Here is a 19,678-nt window from a genome sequence, read left to right as displayed (position 1 = left end):
CCCAGCCTCAGTGATCGGCTCAGGGGGTGGAGCTCCTGAAACCAGCTGGAAAGAAGCAGTCCCTTTCCTTGAGGATACTGAGAAGGTATGAAGGAGGCTGGGGGCTTCCTGCACTACTCAGAGTGGGCCTGTGGGGAGCAAAGTCAACAGAAAGGAAGGTAGAGCCAAAGGGAGGGAGGGAGAGAAAGAGAAGGAAAGAGAGAGGGAGAGGGAGGGGAGGAGGGAGGAAGAGAGAAAAGACGAGGAAGACCAGATTTGAGGGCATCATTGGAGCCCCTAGATCCAGCCGTGCCTGAAGCAGTGCAGTTCTTGCACTCTTCAGTTCCACAAGCCAAAAATCTACCGCTTTTGCTTTGGGTTCCTGTGACGTGTACCTGAATAACGGCGTACTCCCTAAGACAGCTTCCTGCACCCCGCTGTCCATTCCTTCAGACTCTGCTCTGACTGCGCAGGTTGACAGGGTCAAGCCTCTGTCCATCTTGACTCTCTGGCTCCTCACGGTCAGGCCCATCTTTCTTTACCTCTGACAGAGCTCAAGCCATCAAGCGATAAAGAAACAACCCAGATGTCCTCCGGAGGTGAATGTTTAAACAAACTCTAGCACATCTCTGTCGTGGGACCATGGAATACGACTGAGTCATAAAACGGAGTGAATTATTGGTACACGCAACAGCCCCGATGGATGTCAAGGGCATTATGCTGAGTGAAAAAGACAATTGCAAAGGGTTACGAATTGTGTGATTCCATTACCTGACACTCTCGAAATGATGAAACTATGGAGACAGAATATCTAAGTAGTTGCCAGGTGGTAGAAATGGGAGTGGGGTTTTGAGTGGATTGGGTGTGAATTTTATAACGGGGCAGCACAAGGGCTCTCCTTTGTCATGAGGGGACAGTCCTATATCTTGACGGCTGTCGTGGGTACATGAACCTCTTCGTGTGATAAAATTGCACAGGGCAGTATGCATGTGCATATGTGCATACACACATGGACACACAAATGAGCACATGTAACTAATGATGAAACTGGATAAGGTCTGTAGTCTAGTTAACAGCTGTGTACCAAGGTCAGTTTCTTGGCTCTGATGTAGAATTACAACTGTATAAAATGTCACTATGAGGAAGATGGGGGCAGGATATACAGGACTCAGTGTAATGTTATTTGCAGCTTCCTGTGAGTCTATAATTATTTTAAAATTAAAAATTTAAAAATTCCAATAAAATAGGGCTACTTTCTATTGCTCACACATTCCTGTCCCTTTCTGAGATTCATGGGTTTATACTTCCTGGGAAACCCCTGCCAGGTCTTTCTATACTCCGCCCCTCTCCCACCCCCCGTTAAAAAAAAGAAACTATTTACCCTTGTGGTTCAAAGTATGAGCATTGTTTTGGGTGACAAAAGTCCTGGGTTTTCTGGGGCTCAAGGGGTTTCCAGGACGTGGGACTTTCAATTTTCAAGTTGGGATGGTTCTGGGCAAACTGGGATGAATTGATCACCCTAGCTCTGATAAGTCATGTGAACCTGGGTTTAAGTCCCAACTCTGTTGCTTAAGAGCTGTGTGACCTTGTCGAAAATGCTATGCCTCTGTTCCCTCATTTGTAAGTAATGATAACAAGACTTGGCAGAATGGGGTTGTCCTGAGAAGTCAACAAAATCACACATGTGACCACTGACATGGGACCTGGCATGTAGTATGGGCTCATTTAATTGGAAGACTTTGTTACTATTTGGCTACTCAGCAGACCTTCCCCCTGCCCCCGAGGGAGCACTCCCAGTTCCCTGGGCTCTGCTGAATTCCCCAGGGGCGGGGGGTGGGAAGCAGAGACCCCATACTGTACCTCTATCTCCATCAATAGTTTAAACGATGAACATATGCACCAGGACTTAAAACATATTGATTACACAAATTTACTTTAGGTAATAAAACACAGCACTTTAAAATATAACTCTCTCTGGCTTATAAATTTGACCTATAGCTTGCACATGAGCTGGAGTAGACATCAAACGTTTCATTGACACTTGTTTGTTTGCCCTCTTAGAATTCTGAAGAAGGTCTGGTGACACCTGTCACTTTCTTCTGGGCGATTCAGTTCCCTGTAGACACCCCCTCTTTGATCTACGGTTCTGGGACTTGGCATTTATACCAGTCACCTCTCCAGTTAACCCTGACCCTGACAAGGGGCTTTCCATCTGCCCAGGACTCAGGGGATTCACCCATTTGATTGGTTTTTTTTGGAGTACTTGCTGTTTTTCTTACCCACCCCATCCCCCAGGCCAGAATGTAGCTCCACCAGGCAGTGTTCTTGTCTGTCTTGTTTATTGTTGTATCCACATGGGCTAGAATGTGGCTGGTGCTTATGTTCCACAGATATTTGTGGACTGAATGAATGTGAAGGAGATAAACAGCACTGACATGAACCTGCAGGGTGTGGGGTGGGGCTGTCACATTTGAGCTGAGACAGGCAAGACAGGAAAAGACCACAGGGAAAGGTGTGGGGAAACAGCAGGTGCAAAGAGCCTGGGGTAGGACTGAACTTGGGGAGTTGGGAGGAACAGTAAGGAAGTTAGCCTGGCTGCAATGCCACGAGCCGGGGGAGCCTGGAGGGGGATGTGTTGGAGAGGCGGCCGGACCACGCAGGGCCTTGCAGGCCATGATCTGGAGTTTAGATTTTATTCTAAGAGCAGTGGGGTGCCATTGAAGGTTTCAGAGCGGAGGGTGACATGATTTAATTTACATTTCTAAAGCTTGCTCTGACTGCAATACGTGTTGAATGACCAGAGCTTTGGATTGAAGGGCATTGAATGGAAGCCAAGAGACCAGGGAGGAGGCTGTTATAATCCAGGAAGGTCATGCATGATGGGTGATGGAACTCAGCCCAGGGAGGCAATGGCCAGGAAGAAATGTGGGTGAACAGAGGACACGCTTCAGAGATAGACTCAGCATTCCAGCTTGGCTGAGTTGAAATTTGGGAACAGTGAGGTGTGACTTTGCCTGGAAATTCTCTTGATTCCTGGACATATTTACTTCGGGACATGGTGGGATGATGGGATGAGATGCAATTTTAATAGCACTCTCAAATCCTTGCTTCTTCCACGAGGCTCCAGAGGCCCTAATTCCCAGGCTTCCCTGCTGGGCTTCATGCTTCTGAGGTTGTTCTTTATTTTCAGTTTGCACAAAGCTCATGTTTATTTTTGCTAATTGATATAAATGGCTTGCCTTCGCTGTCGTACTTCAGCGCTGTGCACTTTCATATTAATTGGTTTGAAGGAGGAAAATTAAGTGCTTCAATTTGCCATCTTTTCAGATGACAAAATGGGAAAGAAGAAAATTACTGGGCCGAAAGAGAGGAGCCGTGAGTACCTGAAATTCATTTTGGAGGAGGGGGCAGTGACTGCCCTGGGGAGGGGTCTGGACTCCTGAAAGGGGCAACCTGGTGGGGAGAGGAGGGCTGGTGGGGATGAGGTCACAGTCTGCCAGCACCTTCAGGAGCCCTTCCTATATGAAGTGCTTAAAAAAGACGAAGTGCTTTTCAAGGACTGGGTCTCATCTAGCTGCATGGTTGCCCTGCAGGGTATCCTTGCCCCTCCTCCTGCATCAGACAGACAGGTCTCCAGCAGATGTCAGTGACAGAAAATCCAGTGTCGATGGATGTGAACAAAAGAGGAATATGTGGTTGTGCTTATAGAACTGAAAAGGCCTGAGGATAGTTCTGGCCTCAGGTAGGGCTGGATCCAGGGGCTCTAGCAGTTTCCCCCTCCTCTTCCCTCTCTGGGGGAAGAAGCCATTGCCAGTGCAGCAACCCTAGAAGGAAGATATTCTCTTCCTTCCATCCCTGAGTCCATTCTGAACTAGGGTCCTCATGCCTGGTTTTGTTTAAGCCAATAGAGGGAGACAGAATTCAGTTCAGAAGCAAAGGAAAGCTTTATTTTTTTGATTAAAGAATGGAGGGGTGTGCAGTCCCACTCTAAAGCCCATGTTCCAACCCCTTAGGCTATGGGCAAGGCTGCTTTATATGGTCTTGTTAGTGGGGAGGACAGAGGTCCATATAGTCAAAGCTATGGTTTTCCCAGTAGTCATGTACAGATGTGAGAGTTGGTCCATAAAGAAGGCTGAGGGCCAAAGTATTGATGCTTTACGTTGTGGTGTCAGAGAAGACCCTTTAGAGGCTGCTGGACTGCATGGAAATCAACCCTGAACATTCATTGGAAAGACTGTTTCTGAAGCTAAACTCCAATACTTTGGCCACCTGATGCAAAGAGCCAACTCACTGGAAAAACCCTTCTGCTGGGAAAGATTGAAGGCAAAAGGAGAAGAAGATGGCAGTGGAAGATGAGACGGTTAAATAGCATCACCGACTCAATGGACAAGAATTTGAGCAAACTCCAGGAGATAGTGGAGGACAGAGGAGCCTGGCATGCTGCAGTCCATGGGGTCGCAAAGAGTCAGAGCATCTCTGCACACAGCCCTCCGCTGCCGTCTCAGATTGAGTATCGTGGGCAGTGCTGCTGCCCACTGTGGGGCTGGGGTACCCATTCAGCCTTTCCTACCAGGAGCTCTGGTCTGAAGGGCGAGGTGTGAGGCATCTGTATGAGGCACCCTGTGAGCAAGCAAAACCAGACAAAGCACCAAGGAAAAGAAAAAGGTTAGACTATTACCCAGATGTCTATTTCTTGTTTTATTTCCCAAGAATTGTTAACAGGCTTTGCTAGTAACAGTGGCACCTGTGGATTTCTAGGATTCACCTGGTTGGACCAGCCTGGTTACATGCCCATCTCTGACCCAAGCACTGGGGTCAAGGTGACGAGATTTGCTCCTGGCCAGGGCTGCCCCCTGAGGTGCCTCTGTGTCCGTTAGGAAGGGTGCCCCTTTCTCTTGGGAGAAGCAGCCTTGTGCCAGGACTCGGGCTTGAGCGGCAGGGATTTCAGCTCCTGGTGTGGGTACCACCTGCCCAGGTGTAGCCAGTGGTCTTGGATATGTGGACTGCCAAGCCTGAGTCATGGGCCCGTGTGCAATGGGTGTGGGTCTTCCCCCCGTCACGGCTCATGAGCGAAGAGTGCAGGACAGAGGTTCTCCAAAGGACAATCGGGGATGCTGTGCCCAGAAGGGAGACTTCGTTCCTTCAGTTAATGTATTTGTAGAAAGCACCCACTACGTGCCAGGGCTGTGCAGTGAGGACCATGAAGGAAAACCCCTGCCCTCATGGAATGTCCAGCCTAGTTTGGGGGCAGAGACAAAATAGAAATGTATGAATTTGTTAGTTACCTGTAATCATGACCGCAGAGCTCTGGAGAAAAGGATGCAGGGTGGAGGACGGTGTGCAGCGTCGGCTGGGGCAGCCGTTCATTTTTCAAGCAGGCGTGGGTCCCAGGGACCTCTCCTCCCTCCTCGCTCTCAGATTCTGTTCTCCAGGAAGCCGCCTCTGACTGTCTTTGCCCAGTGCCACCCGACTGGGCCCGGCGCAGCCAACTTGGCAGGACCAATGCTGCCCATGGAAAGAGGGCTGTGAGCTGGGCACTCAGCTCCCTGTGGTCGCCTGAGCCCGGGGCCATCCTGGGTGGGTGAGGGGACTCAGCACTGCCCTGTCCTCAGCCCGCCTGGGCCTCAGACGCCAAGCACACAGCCTTCCTGCAGCAGTGCCCCTTCTGCGGTCTGCCTGGACCCACCGCTTAGATGTCCCCAGGGCAAACTCTGGGCTCCAGGAGTAGGGATTCTTCTGGTTGCAAGTGGCAGAACTCAGTCCAAGCAGGCTTAAGTGAAAAAAGAAAATTTACTGTCTCAGGGAACTAAGGTCGGATGTCCTGGGTTTCTGACCCAGCTGCATCCAGGGACTCCAACAATCCAATCATGACTCGGTCCCTCTCTATGTCTGGGCTTCGCTCTCAAGCTGGTTGTCTCCATGCGGGGTGGCCTAGATGACCACCACCAGCTCCCAGCTTCCATCCCACCAGCACAGCCAGCCCCAAGGCACAGAGTCCCTTCTTACCAGATCCAGCAAAAACCCCAGCACAGGCCCTCACTGGCCCATTCTGGGTCACATGTCCATCCCACAGCCAGTCATAGCATCCAAGAGGATGGATGGATCTGCTTGGCCACACCCAGGTCCCACCCCCACCCCAGTGTTGCGGGTTGGGGTCAGCCCCGCCCAGTCCACACAATGGCTCAGTGTGAGGGAAGCCTGGTCCAGAGGGAAATCAGAGGTGGACCTGGACACAAAAATCGTGGATGTTAGTGAGGTTCCTTAGCTCAGAGCAGGAGAATGAGTCTCAGAGGTGGGACGTGCCTCAGCCAAGGTCAAGATGCTCCAGCCATCCAGAGAAGGGTTTTCAGCCTCGGTTATCACGTGCAGTGGTGCCTGGGGGAGTGGCGTCCTCATACTTTTCCATCCATGACCCCTGTGAAGTTCCCAGGAGACACTGGGTCGTGGGTGGAAGCCTCTCTCTGGAACCACACCCCTTGATCATGAGGGCAACCTCATATGCGCACCCTAAAAGCACCCTGTGACATAGGAGCAACCCCAGGAAGCCCGCCCTCCTCCCCAGGGGCTGCTGACTCCCTGCTGGTGCTCCACCCGCAGCCTGGGGAACACAAAGCAGCAGCGTCTAATGCAGATTCAGCCGTGAGGCTGCCTTCCTCCTCCCCAGCTGAGAGGACCCACAGGGACACAGCGGGAGGAAGAGAAACCTCGGGTGAGGAGTGTGGGGAGGAGGCAGGAGGCGAGAGGGAAGGGAGGCCGTCAGCTTCCCTCAGAGCACCTCCAGGGCCCTGGGATACCTCTGCCACGCCTGACTGCAAATCCACACCTCATCTCCAAATGAGTGTGTCTGCCTGAACACACACCCACAGGCACGCTGTGGATACACACTTGCGAGCGTATATCCACGCTTGTACGAAGCTTGTCTATAGCACATGCATGTGCCTGCACACGTGTACACTCCCCTGTACACGCACATCCATGGAACCATGCATGTGCACGTACACACACATGCAGAGCATTTTCTCACCGTCTTACACACACTTGTGGACACAATGCTTGTAATAGTGGCATGCACAGCACCCTACTGTGGATACGCACCCTCACATATAGGGGATTGAATCACTGCGTCTGAGGCCAGGCTCTGTGTCCAGAGCCCAGCACCAAACTGTGATCTGGGTCGCGTGATTAAACCCCTCTGTGCCTCGGTTTCCTTACACCTAAGATCGTATCTCAGGTGAAGCTGTTGTGAGGCTTCCACGAGCCAGGGCATGGAAAGTGCTTAGAAGCATGTCTGGCGGACAAGGGGGGCTCTTAACAGAGGCCAGTCGTAATCAGAGCCCCATGCGTGTGTCCACACACTTGCGCATGTGCGCCCACGCTAAGCACCACCCGCAGGCACCTGCACCTGACCTGGGCCTGGGCAGCACATACTTGGAGATGTGTGTTCACATGTACACAGACATAGCGAGTCCGGGCGGCACGCTGGCCTATTACTCCTGAAAATCAGCACCCACACACGGACCCTGTGCACCGCGCATATGTTCATATGCATACATATACCCATGCACACTGCATATACATGCATCTCCATGCATGCGTGCATGCCATAATCTGTGTCCCCCATGCAAAAGACACATACTCATGCATACTCATCACTCGCCACGCACACACGTATCCCTCTTCTCCGCTGCAGGGCAAGCCCTTCCACCCCCTCCCTCTAGGGCTCAACACAATGCCCTGCAGGTCTGAGTCTCACCAGGAACCCCAGGCAGAGGGAGGTCGTCATCCCTGAGAATGTCAGCTGTGTGTACCCCAGGACCTGCTAGTCCACCTTCAGTCACAGTCCGCTCTGGGGAAGTCTCACCCACGTGGGCCTGGAGATGCGTCTGAGGATGCTCATTGCAGTAGTGCTCATAATAGCAAAAAATTACAGCTGACCTAAATGTCCCGCAACAGAAGAACAGCTAATAGATTTTATTATTTTCTCCGATCTAAATAACCCAGAGACCTGACGGAAACTGTAGATCTTTATTACTGTCATGGTAACATCTTCAAGACATAGTGTTGAGTGAAAACAAGTCTAAGAGTGAAATAAGTTGAAGAGTGATAGCACAGTGATACCACTTACATGAGATAAGGGGCTTCCCTGGTGGCTCAGAGGTTCAAGCATCTGCCTATAATGCGGGAGACCTGGGTTCGATCCCTGGGTCAGGAAGATACCCTGGAGAAGGAAATGGCAATCCACTCCAGTATTCTTGCCTGGAGAATCCCACGGACGGAGGAGCCTGGTAGGCTACAGTCCACGGGGTCGCAGAGTCGGAGACAACTGAGCAACTTCACTTTCACTTTCTTTTCACATGAGATAAGATAAAAATATTAGGTCCTTTGTGTGGGCCCATATTTATGTGGGGAAAATATATGGAAAAAGGATCTAGAAAAATGCATTTAACACATCACAGAGGTTACTCCGAAGGAGGAGACCAAGGCTGGACAACAGAGACATTTGTTTTAAACAGTCAGCAAAATAACTGACAAGAAGTAATAACTGAATTTGGAAAGATCACAGGGTAGAAGATCAATAAAAAAAATCAATTTAAATTCTATATACCAGCAATGAACAATTGGGAAATGAAATTTTAAAATGCCATTTGCAATACCATCAGAAAAGGTTAAAATACCTTGGGATATATTTAACCAAATATACACAAGACCTGTGTTCTAAAAATTACAAAAAAAAAAAAATTAAAACACTGAAAGAAATGCAAAGATATACCTAGTTCCTGGATTTAGAAGACTTAACTATTATTGTTAAGATGGCAATTCTCCCCAAACTGATTTATAGATTTAATGGCATCCCAACTGAAATTCCAGGAGACATTTTGAGAAATTGATGAGCTGATTATAAGATTTAAATGAAAACACAAAGGATCTGGAATCATTAAAAATAAATAAATAAATATAACTAAGTTTGGAAACTTACACTATCTGATTTCAAGACTTATTATAAAGCTACAATAATCAAGATAGGGTGGTACTGGCATAAGGAAAAATGTGGAGGCCAGTGGAGCAGAAGAGAAAGTCCACAAATACAGGACTCAAATATATTCAAATGATACTCAACAGATGTGCCCAAGTAATTCAATGGGGAAAAGAAAGTTTTTTTGACAAATGGTTCAGAAATAAATGAATATATTTGGAGAAAAATGAACCTCAACCCCTTACTCATACCCTATAAAAACGAAATTCAAATGGATTGTAGACTTAAGCGTAACAGCTGAAAACTCTAGAAGAAAACATAGGTGGAAATCTTTGATATACTGATTAAATCAAATATTGCTTAGACAGGACTTACCTAGTAATAACAATTACAAAGAAAGGTAAATTTAGACTCATAAAAATAAAAACTCCACCTTCCCACCCCCCGAAATATACCTGGGAAAGGACTTGCAGTGCAGAGTTTGGCAAAGGCCAAGCTTCTCTTCTTCCCTTGCTTGGGCCAACCACATTCTCTTGCAACCACAGCCCTCCCTGGGCTCCGCGTCAGCTTCTTTCTTTGTCTTCAGGCCTGCGGAGGCCATTGCTTCCCTCTGATGCTAATCCTCAGGGTCCTCGCTGTTCCTTTTCGTTTTCTTTTTTTATTTATTTGGCTGCTGTAGGTCTTCCTTGCTGCGCTCCAGCTTTCCCTAGCTGCAGAGAGCAGGGGCTACTCTCTGGTTGCGGTGTGTGGACTTCACGTTGCAGCGGCTTCTCTCGAAGAGCATGGGCTCCAGGGCACGTGGGCTTCATTATTACAGCAGGTGGGCTCAGCAGTTGAGACTTTAGAGGGCGCGCTTCAGTAGTTGTGGTGCACAGGCGTAGTTGCCCAGCGGCACGTGGATCGAACCTGTGTCCCTCACATTGGCAGGCAGATTCTTAACCACTGGACCACCAGGGAAAGCCCCTTTCTTGGTTTCCTTAACCTGTAGTCATCTTGTGAACACTTCTTCCATCACACCCTCTTCAATTTCCTTCTTGAGATTTGCCATCTGTTTCCCGCTAGGACCCAGCTTGGGACAGGAACTGCTGCAGCCGCTGGTATGAGATCTGTCTGGAGACACAAGCACAGGTGAGCCAGCAGGGGAAATTCAACTTCATACATGGTGGAGACGGAGCAAGGGTCAAGGGAAAGATTACCCCTGGGAGTATTGCTCTGTCCAGCTCCAACCCATCCGGGGTTAATCACTTGGGATAATAATACTGAGAAACCTCAGATAAATGGAATGGACAGAAATGGGAGTGTCTCGATTATGTGGGCTTCTGTAGGTCAACCCTCTGTGCTCTGCATTATGTTGATAGAACAAGAATGTCCTAAGTTTGTTTTCTGCTTTCTATCTCAAGGGGAGGTCATCTAGTCCTTGGACTATCACAGATGGGCATCTCCCTATCAAGGGCTAACTACTCCATGTCTAGGTTGACAACTTGTTGCGTAGGACAGTTCTTCCTTTGTCTAACCTGTGGCTCACAGGCTGCAGCTTGATGACTTCCCAGTTATTCAGCCTTTGAGAGACTCAAATGAGCTTTTCCAGAGTGAACTGAAAAATTCAATCCTTATGACAATTTTTGACAACAAGATTTTACCTACTGGGTATCATCTTTTCTTTCTTCCTATTTGTGGTTTTAACATCCATGATGAATTCAGAGCCAAACTCATACATTTTGGAAATGCTGGGTTAACTACACATGTGTCTTGACTACAGGGCTTTTCAGAGCCTCTATCTAATGCATTAATGTTCTGAAGAGGAAGCCAGAGGGTGCAGCTTTTCCTGGACCTATTGACCATGGAACCTTTCCACAGCAGAGCTTTATAAGGTGCTACCACCACAGGGAACATCCTTGGGGATAAGCTGATAGATCCCTGCTCAGTTATTGCATGGATAAAGAGCTGAGGCTTGGAATAATATGACTTGCAATGTCTCACTGTGAGGTAGTGTCACACATACTAGGGTTTGCAACCCAGCCTAATATTATTAAATAAAGCAATGGGAGAGTGGACTGCAAGTAGCAAATAGTAACTATCAGTTCCTCCCCCTGTCTTCTGCTTGAAGCCTCAGTTTTATTACCTGTCAAATGGGAGCACTAATGCTTTTCCTATAATATCCGTCATGACACTTTTGGTTGCAAGTGATGGAAAAGCCAACTTAAGATGGCTTAAGCCCAAAGATGATTTATTGGATCACAAAAAACTCAGCTTAACCCCAGTACTGACAATGTTGTCTGGACTCTATCTCCATAGTGGCTTTATGCTAAGGCAGGCCTTCTCCTAGAAGCATCAGGGATGACGCCCAGCAGCTCTGGGTTGATATCCTCTTTGCTTACCCACCCCAGCAGATGGAGATGCTTTTTTCCCAACAGCACTGAAAAGTCCCAGGCTCACTGCCTCTGGAGCAACGCTGGAGCTCACATCCTGAGCCAATCATCACAGTCTGGAGAACGGGGTGCTCTGATTGGTCAGATCTTCTTCACATGAACATTGACCCAGCTCCCAGGAGCTGCTCACTGACAAGTGGGTTGCTTAGCAGTCAGTTCCTGTCTATTTTTTGTCGTACCGTCTTGGCAGAATCCTGCCAGGGTCCTGATTATTAAATTTTGTTGTTGTTTAGTCATTAAGTTGTGTCTGATTCTTTGCAACCCCATGGACGGTAGCCCGCCAGTCTCCTCTGCCCTTGGGAGTTCCCAGGCAAGAATACTGGAGTGAGTTGCCATTTCCTTCTCCAGGGGATCTTCCCGACCCAGGGATCAAACTTGTGTCTCCTGCTTGGCAGGCCGATTCTTTACCACTGAGCCATGTGGGAAGCCCTATTGAATGTTACAGCTCAGCATCTGATTTTTAGCCATTGCATTTCCTCGAAGAAGTGGCATCATGGCAGAGTGATGAAAATAGATTGTGAAACTCATGGAACTATGGTTCAAATTCTCACCGTGCCATTTATCCACTAGAATAGATTACTTAATGCCTATGTGCCTCAGTTCCCTTGCCTATAAAATGAAGCTAGTAATGCTCTGCACCTCTTGGGCTGTGAGGGTTAAATAAAGTGATTCACATAGGTGGATGGCTTAGAACCACAACTCACCTACAGTGGGGGACAAGACTCTGCAAAAGTGAGCTAAATGTTAGTTACTGTTGGAGGAGGCAGCAGTCATAGCAACCACCAGACCCCCTTCATTGCGTCCACTCTACCCCTCTGTCTCCCAGGGACCACCCCGCAGCTGGGAGGGATTTCAGTCCACGTTATCTCTCCACTAAAAGCCTGGTCAAGAACAGTGCCTGGCACATAGTAGGTGCTCAAGAAGTACTTGTTGAATGTGGAATCCAGGGCACCTCGGGCAGAATCAACCTTTTGCTTGCTCTTCATGAATCATAATGAAGCAGCTCGTGCTGAGAACTCTTCCTCTGTGAGCCTCTAGAGACAACGTGAGAAGCAAAAAGAGCAAAACCTGGCTGCCATCCACCTGTTAGACCTGTCTCCCCGAGCGCAGGGAGAGCCACCACCTGGTGAATAATTCACGTGCTGCAGTCAGCAGCTCTAAGTGCTATGTGGGCAAAGAGCAAGCTGCCTGCAGACCATTTCTGATTTCTACCAGACATAAAACCAGGGTCTTGGGCGCTTATGTTTCCAGCCTACTCATTTTAGAGGCAATTAACTGTTGGGTGTCTTTGCCTGTAAGTGACTTTGCACACTTACTTGTTAGATGAGCTCACCCCTGTCCACACAGGTGGGTGGAAGGTTTATGTCAGCTCACTATTAAAATACAGGTTTAACGATCCTTTTAAATGACAGCAGCATCTACGTGCTAAGTCACACTGGATGTTAAGTCTCCCTTGGGGATGGTAATCTGCTTCATTAAAACAGCGGTTAATGAAGCGGCTTTATAAATCAGCATCTCTTCCACAAAAACATTTGATCTAAACTCTTTCTGCAGCCCTGCCCTGCAGACAGACAGGTTAGGCGGGAGGTAAAGCACCTGGAAGTCGTTGCCATGAAGGGCAAAGGAAGCCAGTTTTACGTATTTTAAGTGAAGCCAGACCGGTCAACCCAGATTCATTTTCTCCAGTATTAGCCTGGGGACACGTGCAGAAAAACAGACCCAATTTTGTTCCATGAGCAAACCTTCCTATTTCACTGGGCCGGGGGTGAGGTCACCCTGACACCTCTCTCTGTGACTTTAATGGGCTGGGGGTGGGGCCTCCCCAGACCAATGGGACTTTAACTCCAGGGATCAAACACCAGCCTGCTAGGAACTCAGCATTTCCCATCAACCCCACAATTGTTCTGGGTCATCTCGATGTACTACTACCTGTACTATTATTTAACATTCCTCTTTAAATGGAAACATTTCTTAAAATTAAACCTCAGCCCATGCAGTTATGGATGTGAAATCATGGAGTTCATGTTCATGTTTTCTATTTCTTCTAATATACTTTAAAATAAATCCATCCCTTAAAAATAAATAACATTTATGGACTTGGCATGTAAAATTACCTTGTATGCTGCAGTGTTCCCACAGGTCACCTACTTGTGGAAATGCTGAATTAACTTAGGATTCTAAAGGACTGAGTCCAGACAACCACCGTGTATTGGGATTCGGCATCTGCTGCATGTTTTGACCTGCTTCCCTTGAGTAGCTGATACACACATGGGGAAAAGTCTGAGTGAGAACTGGGCAGTCCTTGTCCTGCTCTCCTGAGGGATCTGCTTGCTTTCGTCACAGATCACCCCTGCCCTTGCAGGCTAGGTTTGTGGGCACCCCAGGGAAGAGGGCACAGAATATTGCATGTCAGCAAGCATCCTTTTGTTCTCAGATGTCACTGGCATGCTGCAAAGTCAGGAGGTCGGAGACAGATGGCTGGTGTTGGTAGGACCAGAGATGGATAATTCGCTTCTCAAGGTGAATGCCATCCTCACCTGAGTTTCTCCAGGGCCTGGGAGAGCTGTGCACCCAGGGAGACTCACTGCAGCTTTTCCTGGAGTGAATTAAGCCATTAACGCCTGGACACTGTTCACTAAAGTTCTCAGCATCCACACCTCCCTCTCTTTCTTAAGTTCCTGGTGACAAAACCCTAAGGTCTCCAAGTGTCACCCAAACATAAGGATTTTTGCAATCAGTTCAAAGATTTGGTGACACTTAGGCCACTCATGGACCAATAAGCTCATACACTGGTTCCTCTGAGGTCTCAGTACTTCCAAGTGACCACTCAGGGAGGCGTGACCGCTCCATGGAGGGAGAGGCAGAGACATTCGTGGCTTACGGCCCCCAGACCGCCACCTTGCAAACGGGAAACAGGGCAAGTCCCTCTTCTTGCCGTGTCCTGGCAGCAGCCCTCTCAACCAGACCCTCATTAGGATGGACAGCTGTTCTCCACCCTGGGACTGGAAGGGAGCCTGGGATTATCTCAGCCAAGAAATCTCCAGCCCAGAGAAATGTCAGAGCTGCCACATGGATGGGCAGAAAAGAAATGACACATTTTTCAGGGGCCCCTTTAGCAGTGGCTGTAACCAACTCTGAGATAATGTGCCGGGCTTTGGGGATGGACAGTGCTGAGCTGGCTCCATTCAGGTACACAGCTTCTTCTGGGGCCAGTTCAGCCACTGGGAGGAAGTGCCAGCTCCTTCCTGTTAGTAGGGGGAAAGACTTTCAGGCCCTGATCTAACAATGGGGAGTCATCAGGTCGGGGCTGACTGATGCCACAGAATGTGTGGGACCCCAGGACCGCTGCATCTACTGTCTGGAACTCATCTTCAGGCCCTGATCTAACAATGGGGAGTCATCAGGTCGGGGCTGACTGATGCCACAGAATGTGTGGGACCCCAGGACCGCTGCATCTACTGTCTGGAACTCATCTTCACAAACTCCTGCTCAAGGATGCAGAGAAGCTATTATATAGATGTTGTCAGCAACGTTATTTATAACGATGAAAAATAACCTTTCAAATTGGAACAACTCAATATCCTCTACCAGGAGACTGGATAAATACTGCAGTAATTAAATTTTTATTAACTTTTTTTTTTTTTTTTTGGCTATGCCCCATGGCATGTGGGATCTTAGTTCCCCACCTAGGGATAGAACCCATCCCCTCTGCATTGAAAGTGTGGAAACTTAATGACTCGACTGGACCACCAGGGAAGTCCCTTGAAAAATTTGTTGTTGTTGTTGAATCCAGTGGTTAAGAACATGGGCTCTGGGATTAAACTGTGGCTTTACTACTCACAGGCTGTGTGACCTTGAACAAGTTTCTTTGCCTTATTGTGCCTCAGTTTCTCCATTTTTATAAGGAGAGAAAAAATATTACTGTATTTTAAGGCTCTCATAGTTTTCTTTTCTTAGCTCTCCCCACTGTCCCCATTACTTTTTCTTAAGCCAGGACATTCTGTTGGTTTTCATCAAGACTCACTGATGCAAAATTACAGTTAGGGCCACATTGGAATCACGGATCCTACAGCAAATGTTTATTGCTTCCAAGAGAGAAGAGCTGGTGCTCAGCCATCAACCTGGTGGTTCAAGTTGAAAGATGGGTGTTACCCTTGTTCTTCTGTTTGCCTCAAGCCACACCTTCTGTCCCCCAAGTACAGATGGAGTCTGTACAGTGATGCTTCTCACCAGCTGCCCTGCACACCCTAGCTCCTGCCTGACAATGACACCAGCTTCTTATGTGGTCTCCCTGCTTCCACCCTTGTCCCTGTAGCTTGTTCTTCACATGCAGCCGGGGATCCTGGTGGAAACCATGAGAGCTCACGTCCCTTCCCCTTTGAAGTCTCTTCCCCTGTTTCCATTAATTTAGAATAAAATCTAAGTGCATCAAAATCTAAATAAGTAACAAACAGATATCTACTCAATAGAATAAAATCCTCACTGCGGCCTTGCTCAGTCTTTCTAGATTGCCCATCTGTGGCAGCCTCTCCCACCTCTGCTGTCTGACGTCCCTCCCTCCCTCTGTTTCATAGTTAGCGTTATTTTCTCTTTGAAATGATTGCGTGCATTCATTTTCTAGTGTGACGACGCTCCCCCAGTCTTTGACAGTAGGACCGGGCAGAGGGTGCTGGGAAGAGCAGAGCCCCGCCTGGATGACCACCGTGACTCTTCTCCCTGGAAATCCTTTGCTCCATCCAACAGCCAAGGTGAGCCAGTTAAAAGCCCGCCTGACCTCAGGGCCTTTGCACTTGCTGTTTCCTGTGCCTGGACTGCTCTTCATGCAGTTATCTGAGTGGCTGTCTCCTTTACCTTCTTCAGGTCTCTCCTCAGATGCCACTGTCTCAGTGAGGCCCTCCTTGGCTGCTCTGTTTAAACTTGTCACCTCTTCCCATCCCTGCCCACTCCCTGTCCTCCCTGCCTGCCCTTACTGCTCTCTGCCGTCGTATGTATCTCATGGGTTTGCTGATCTGACCTCATGAGAATGTGTGTCTCAGAAGCACTGTGTGGGCTTTGTTCATGGCCATATCCTGGGAGATAAAATAGTGCCTGGCATACAGTAGGTGCTCATGTATATTTATGGAGGAGAGAAAAAAAAAAAAACCTTCTTCCCCTCTGTTTTAAAATATAGTGTGTTAACAGAGAATTTGAGGTATGGTAAGGCAAACAGATCAGAAAAAGAAGTAATTTAAGAATTTTATTAATTTATTTTTGGCTGTGCAGGGTCTTCGCTACTGCTGCATGCAGGCTTGCCCTAATTGTGGCAAGCAGGGGCGACTCCCTAGTTGCAGTGTGCGGGCTTCTCACTGCAGTGGCTTCTCTTGTTCCAGAGTGCGGGTTTAGCAGCTGTGGCTCACGTGCTTATCTGCTCCATGGCACGTGGAACCTTCCCTGATCAGGGATTGACCTTGTTCCCCCTGTGTTGGCAGGCAGATTCCTAACCACTGCACCACCAGAGAAGCCCGAAGAGATAGTATTTGTTTTTGTTTTTTTTCAGTTCCCGAGGAAGCTTGCCCCCACTGTGGGCCGTAGTAGGAAGTGCCTGGTGGGGCAGAGGCAGACAAAGAGGGGAACTGTGGACAGGAGCCTTGGCAAGCAGATCTGGGGGTGAAGGAGCTGTCTCTGATTGTTTGATGCTGTCCCTGGGGTGACTAGGGCAGGTGGATAGTGGCCTAGAGTGTGAAGGCCTGAAAAAGTTGGTTGGGATGTAGGCTCTGGACTGATCAGCATGTAGTTGAAAAGTACACTCACAGGCAAGCTGTTTATTATCTCTAGGAATTGGCCATTCCTGGGAGGGGCAGTCCCTCCAGGGTTAGCAAGGCCCCAGAATATAGAAAATAAAAGACAGGGTTAGTTCACCCTTCTCCTACTGACAGCACTCCCAACGGTGCTTTGAGGGCATGGCTTCTCCTTATTCCCTTGTGAAGGGTGGAGTATGTGACCCAAGCAAAGCCAGTCAGCACATTCCATTCCACTAAACCCAGCAATTGACTCAGAGACAGACATGTGACCCAGATCTGACCAAAGAGAGAGAAGTACTCAGGCTGAGAAAAAGATATAGGGATGGGTCACTTGGGGGTGCTGGAGGTTCAGCTAAGTGTGATACCCCATCTCCTTCTGTCAGTGATTGGTTAACCCAACCGGGTGCGTGCTTAGAGCCAGGTAAAATACTGGGTGTCCTGTTACACTGATATTTGAATTTCAGATAAGCAATGCATAGTTTTTTAGTATAAGTATGTCACAATTTAAATTCAGGACAGACTGTATGTTTATTTGCTAAATCTGGCAACCTTATTAGAACCCTCTCTGGGGATAAAAAAAACAAAACATAATGAGACGTCTAAGGGGGAATGGGTGGGGCAGCTGGCAGCTGGGTTTTGTGAGACACTTTAATCCCTGTTTGAGAGAGAGACAGCAAAGAGTCTACTGTTCATTTCTCCTCTGTGTTAGGATGTGATGTCTGGAATTGTGCAGCCATCTTGAAACTATTAGGCATCAAGTTTGAGAACAGATCAGGGTGTTTGAGCTCCTTAATTACCACATTGTACTTCCAAACCCAACCCCAGGAATGCCTCTCTCTCTACTTATTTTTATGTGAGATAATTAAATGTCTGTCTTTCTTAAGCAAGCAGTTCTCAATCTTGGCTACATATTAGAAGCACTTGGGGAGAATTTAAATACATGGATGCCAATGCTGTACTCCATAGCAGTCATAATTTCTGAGGCTAGGACTCAGGCATTGGTAGGTTAGTAAAGCTCCCTAGGTGATTGTAGTGTGCAACCCCTTGCTAGTCAGAATGTGGTCCCTGGACTCGAAACTTGGGCTTCTCCTGGGAGGCTGTTACAGCCACAAACCCAGACCTAATCAATTAGAAGCTGCTGTTTAACAAGGAACCCAGGAGATTTGTCTGCACATTAAAATTTGGAAAGCACTGGCTTAAACCATTGTTAATTATTTATTGCCTTGCAGCTGAACAAATCCTGATTCCTGTTCAAATAGTCAGGACTCCAAGGCACTAAGAATCCCCACCCGACAAGGGTTCCCTGTGCTCTGAAAGAGCCAGATGCACTGCATTCAGAGGTTTGGTGTCTTCTGGACAGTCTCCACCTCTAACGCAGGCTACACACAGCTTTTTGGCTGATCTGATTTTCACCAGAGCATGAACCTCTCCTGAACTTCTGTGCAACCTTCTAGCCAAAAAGCTCCCTTCCTGCGGCCACCAAAGTGGGTCAGGTCACCTGCGAGGCACTTACTGGGAGCCAATGAGGAAGGCTGTTGGCCACCCTAACACATCTGGCTTCCACCTGGCCAAACATGACTTGGGTACTTTTCTTGGTCCCCAGGGGAATGGCCCAGCCAATCAACTCACACATTTGGGAGCTGCTCATAAAGCGATTCTAGGGTTGGGATAGAATGCAGCTGAGTCACAAGCAGGGTCACAGTAGGCAAAGCTATGGGCCAGGGTTTTCATAAGCTGAAGCTGTGGGTCAGAAGGCAGGGCCACTGAGAGATGTGGACTTGTGTTTCAAAGTCAGTAAGAGAGCATGAAACATTCAAGACGGAGTGGTCTCTGGATGGAAAGAAGTCCCTACCTCTCTGGGAAATGAGGTCTAAGAACAGGTAATGTCTGTCCTTGGACAGGATGGGCTGGGAATATTCCCCACCCAGGCCATCCTTGTGATGTACTTACATTTTCAGTGGAGAGAAGAGTTATCCTCATATCAAGGTGAGTGACCTGTGTGTATCAGTGAAAGTCCTTGTTATTTATTTGCCTTTATAAATACATGTTAGAACCACACACACATATACATATAAATACATGTTAGAACTAGACATATAAATACATGTTAGAACAGTTAAACCAGGACATGGAACAACGGACTGGTTCCAAATTGGGAAAGGAGTACATCAAGGCTGTATATTGTCACCCTGCTTATTTAACTTATATGCAGAGTACATCATGAGAAATGCCGGGCTGGATGAAGCACAAGCTGGAATCAAGATTGCCAGGAGAAATATCAATAACCTCAGATATGCAGATAGCACCACCCTTATGGCAGAAAGCGAAGAAGAGCTAAAAAGCCTCTTGATGAAAGTGAAAGAGGAGAGTGAAAAAGTTGGCTTAAAACTTAGCAGTCAAAAAACTAAGATCATGGCATCCGGTCCCATTACTTCATGGGAAATAGACAGGGAAACAATGGAAACAGTGACAAACTTTATTTTCTTGGGCTCCAAAATCACTGCAGATGGTGACTG

The 19,678-nt window shown here is 48.0% G+C and overlaps 1 long non-coding RNA gene across 1 annotated transcript; it reads left to right on the top strand.

The window, feature by feature from the left end:
* Nucleotides 1-3,048: 3,048 nt before the first annotated feature.
* LOC122448588 lies at nt 3,049-11,585 on the top strand. Its single transcript, XR_006271685.1, has 4 exons — nt 3,049-3,151; nt 3,307-3,354; nt 10,016-10,081; nt 11,368-11,585. It is a non-coding gene; the product is annotated as an uncharacterized LOC122448588 (long non-coding RNA).
* Nucleotides 11,586-19,678: the final 8,093 nt, after the last annotated feature.

This window comes from Cervus canadensis, chromosome 10 (genome assembly GCF_019320065.1).
Source record: "Cervus canadensis isolate Bull #8, Minnesota chromosome 10, ASM1932006v1, whole genome shotgun sequence".
NCBI lineage: Eukaryota > Metazoa > Chordata > Mammalia > Artiodactyla > Cervidae > Cervus > Cervus canadensis.
The sequence above is the reverse complement of the archived record's forward strand: the minus strand, read 5'-3'. Positions and strand labels throughout refer to the sequence as shown.